Source organism: Leptonychotes weddellii, unplaced genomic scaffold, assembly GCF_054177405.1.
Source record: "Leptonychotes weddellii isolate Sample4059 unplaced genomic scaffold, ASM5417740v2 HiC_scaffold_16881, whole genome shotgun sequence".
NCBI classification, from domain to species: Eukaryota; Metazoa; Chordata; class Mammalia; order Carnivora; family Phocidae; genus Leptonychotes; species Leptonychotes weddellii.
Window position 1 is genome coordinate 1 of NW_027751936.1, and position 4,354 is coordinate 4,354.

A 4,354-nucleotide genomic window follows, 5' to 3' on the forward strand; every position below is an offset into this window, starting at 1 on the left:
TCCTTTTTTTTTCCCCTGAGTGGAGCCCAGTGAGGGCTTGAACTCAAGACCCTGAGATGAAAACCTGAGCTGAGATCGAGAGTCAGATGCTTAACCAACTGAGCCACCCAGGCACCCTTACCTAGGAAGGTCTTCTTTAGCTGCAAATATTCATTTGCTCTTTCAGCAGCTGTTTGCCTAATTAGTGGCTACTGTGAGCCAGGCCCATGCCAGGGGCACAGCAGTAAACAAGCTCTGCTTATAGCTTAAAGTCAGTGGGGAGACAGCCCAGTGGGTAGAGTCGATGGAAAACAGTGGCTGTCACAGAGATAGTGACACGGTGTGGGGAGAGCCCATGAAGCCTTTCCTGGGGAATTGACCATTCAGCTGAGGCCTGGAAGATCAGGAGAAGTTAACTAAGTGAGAGGCGGTGAAGGAAGAGTGTTCCAGGCAGAGGGGAGCAGCATGTACTGAGAGACGCCGTGGGAGTGTGAGGGACAGAGGACAGGCCAGTGTGGCTGAAGCACAGTGTGGGCTGCTGGTGGGGAGAGGAGCGGAGGCGGGAGAGAGGGGCAAGGCAGGACAAGCACCCCAGCTCCACCGGGAGGAGGCTTTGCCTTTATCCGGAGAGCAATGGCAAGCCACCAGAGGTGGTTGTGGGTCTTTTTTAAAATTTGAAATAATTTAAAGGAAGCTGTAAAGGTAGTACAGAGCGCCCTGTGTATCCTTCACCCAGTTTTCCCCAATGGTTACATTTTCCAAAGTTATAGTACAATATCCACACTAGGAAACGGAATTGGTGTAATGAGTGTATAGAGTTCAGTGTCTTTTATCATGTGTAGATTTGTGTAACCACCATTTGTTTGTTTGTTTGTTTGTTTCTTTTTTTAAAGATTTCTTTATTAGAGAGAGTGCAGTGGTGGGGAGGGGCAGAGGGAGAGAGAGTCTTAAGCAGACTCTGCGCTCAGCATGGAGCCTGACGTGGGGCTTGATCCCACGACCCTGAGAGCATGACCTGAGCTGAAACCAGGAGTTGGCCACTTAACTGACTGCGCCACCCAAGTGCCCCTGTAACCTCCATTTCAATCAAGATACAGAGCTGTTCCCTCCATGCGCTGCTCCCTCACAGTCACACCTCCCTCCTTCCCCCATCCCTCACCCCGGCAAACTCCAGTCTGTTCTCTGTCTCTGTAATTCTGTCATTTTGAGAATGTTTCATAAGTGAAATCATACCTTATGTCACCTTTGGGGATGGTCCCTACACTCAGCACAATGCCCTTGAGATCCATCGGAGTTGTTGCATTCAAGAGTTCATTCCTTTTTATTGCTGAGTAGTATTCCATATAGAGAGAAGTATGCAAGTGGTAAGTGGGCAGGTCGGTGCATTTTCACAAGGCAAACAACCCCATGGAGCCAATACCAGGTGAAGAAATGGAACGTGACCATGACCAGCACCCTAGAAGCTTGCTCCTGCCCTCCTGGGTGTTACTCTTCTGACCTCTCATAACCCTTAAGCTCTTACCTGCTTCTGAACTTGACGTCAGTTGGTGGAATCATGCATCTCTTTGGTGTCTAATGATCGTGGGTGTTTGTTTAGCATCCAGTTTGGGGCTATACCAAATAAGGCTGCTGTGGCCTTTCTTATTCATAGGCAGCCGTTTATGTTGCGTGTACACGGAGGAGTGGAATTATCAGGTCATAGGGGAGGCTTGTGCTGGGCTTCAGTAGATAACAGCTAAACTGTTTCCCAAAGTGCTGGGCCTGGTTTGCACTCCTACCAGCAGCATCCGAGACATTCCACTGAAGGGTCTCCAGCCGGCTCCACTGGGCAGCGGGTGTGCCGAGAGGTTGGTGCGGGGCATCCGGCGCCTCACAGGAGTCCTCTCTTCAGGTTTCCAAAGCCACAGTATTTCCTTAGGTGATAAGTAATCTCTTTTGACTCATGTGCAGACTCTGAGTTGATCTTTTTTCTGTATGTGATACATTTTAAAATCTTAAACAAAATAGGTAACATTTACAAGGTTCAAAAGCCACAAAAATACATAAAGATCAACAAAGGTTCTCTAGTTCTCTAGGTGCAGAGATGTACCTGGTTCTCACGGCTCTCGCTCGTTTCTGTTCTTATTTTCTTTCCTCAGACAAAAGGTGGCATAATTTACACAGTGCTTTGTTGCTTTTTAAATAGTTAATGGTGCGTCTTCATGTCTTTCTGAGCGCTGAACTTCCTCATTCCTTTTGTTTTTTCCTTTTAAACAGCTGCATAGTTGTGCATTTTTGTAGTGGTCCCAGCCTGTGTTTAACGGGCTCCTGCTCACTGACTTTTTGGTGGTTCTGTTTGTAGTCTGACGAGGAAGGCAGCCAGGAGAAAGGAGGTGAAGACGGGCAGCAGAAGTTCATCGCCCACGTCCCAGTGCCATCCCAGCAAGAGGTAGGACAGAGGCAGGGAGCTGCCCTTGCTTGTGGGGCTTCCCCAGCGCCAGGGGCCTCTCCTCTAAAGGAGACTGCACAGAGTGGGGGAGTGGGTTTTCCTCGTCCTTCCTATCCCTTAGGGCAGCTCTGACCCCAACCGCATGCGCCTGGTCACTCTGCTCACAATAGGGTGCGGAATCCGGGGGAGGCAGGATCTTGTCTGCGTTAGGGGATACTGTGACACGGTTGTTCGCACACTTCCAGTGGGGAAGAGTGGGGCTCTGGGAGATGCCTCTGGGTTTTGGCTCCTTGATGGTCCCGGGAACTCCCTCCTGGCTGGGTTCTGGCAGGGCAGGGAGGGCCTCGCTGAGGAGTAAAGCATGAGCCCTTTCTTCTTGCCATCCACAGATTGAGGAGGCCCTTGTGCGGAGGAAGAAGATGGAACTCCTCCAGAAGTATGCTAGTGAGACCCTGCAGGCCCAGAGCGAAGAGGCCAAAAGACTTCTGGGCTACTAGGGCTGAGCTGGGACATGCTCGGGGTCTGGAAATCTGCCGGGAGGCCATCATCCCCCGCTGGCCCTTGGTGAGCCCACTGGACTCTGCTGTCCTGGGATTGCAGACGGGCTGGCTCGTGCTGCGAGTCTTCCTGCTACTTCCCCTACCTTTTCTAACCCCCTCTCCTGATCTGAAGGGACGGGCTGCTGTGCCTCCCCGGCAGGCTGTCTGTGCTGAACCCTCAGCTGTCACTTTTGTACAAATGTTTGCTATTGTAGGAACCCATTTATTTTTATCTAGAGTGTGTAAAACAGGCTGCCTGTGTTTTACTTAGCTTTCTACTGTCATTCGCTGGGGAGGGAAGTCAACTTATGACTACCATTAAAAAGATGGCAGTTTTTCCTAAAAAGACATATTGCTACCTCCTCTTGAAAAATGAGAAAATATGTCAACCCTGGGCCCACAGTCCCACGTGTCAGCCGCCAGCCCGAGCTGTTCCTTTTGGGTCGGGTACTACTCCAAGTTCTCCATGGCCCACTCAGCCTGCCTCATTCCCTCCTGCCCAGGTGGCAGGAATTTCAGTTTGATACTTCTGTTTTATGACTCATTCTGAAGAGAGCTATTTTTATTAAAGATTTTTTATATGAAAGGGCAACCTCTATGTCTGCAGCTTGTTCCCTGGGAACCATACTGAGGTGACGGTCGCCTCGGGATGCCAGGTGCAGAGTCACCGCTGGGGACAGAGGCCCGAAGCACACAGCCCGGGTGTGGGAGGGAGGGGACCCGTCCCGGGCTCCCTCTCAGAGCTGAGAGCTGAGGTGGGCGGGCGGTGCTGTCCTCACCACAGCCCCGAGTGGCCTGGGTCAGAGCACACACGGATGCCCAGGAAGCACCGGTCGGGGCCAAGCCTGCCCTCTGGGCGGGGTCTGTTCTTTCCAGAAGAACAGGAGCCGACAGCAGAGACGGGACATAGCAGTCTCTGGGGCTGTGTGTATGTGTGGGGGGGGGGCTCCACACACTCTGGAGGGCTCCTGGGAGCGTCTGGGAGTCAGCGTCAGGACCAGGTGGTTGTCCTTTGGGGCCGGGCCCCATCTCGGACTGTGTGTCAACAGGGGGCCCTGCTTGGAGAAGCCCAGGACACAGCGGGGAGCTGGGCTCTTCGGGTGGGTCTGGGGGTCTGCCTGTCAGGGGAGCGGCGGGTCAGGGAACGCAGAGCCCCGTGTGGCTGGGGGTGGCGAGTGTCAGGGGAGAGCGTGGGGCCAGGCCGCGGATGGCGCTGACGGGCCCCTCGAGGGAGCCTGAGGGCAGCAGGGAGCCGGGCAGAGCCAAGCAAGGGGGTGACCCGGTCAGCGTGTGACCTGCTTTAGGAAGCCGGTCAGCCGGTGTGGAGCTGGATGTGGAGGCAGGAGCCAGGGCAGCTGGAGGCTGGCTGGCGTGGGGAGTGGGGAGTGGCCGCGTGGGAAAGGTGACA

General features: G+C 53.5%; 1 long non-coding RNA gene across 1 annotated transcript; it reads left to right on the plus strand.

Annotated features, from left to right (window-relative positions):
- Nucleotides 1-6: 6 nt before the first annotated feature.
- On the plus strand, nucleotides 7-3,538 carry LOC145718522 (uncharacterized). Its single transcript, XR_014141870.1, has 2 exons — nucleotides 7-2,407; nucleotides 2,797-3,538. It is a non-coding gene; the product is annotated as an uncharacterized LOC145718522 (long non-coding RNA).
- Nucleotides 3,539-4,354: the final 816 nt, after the last annotated feature.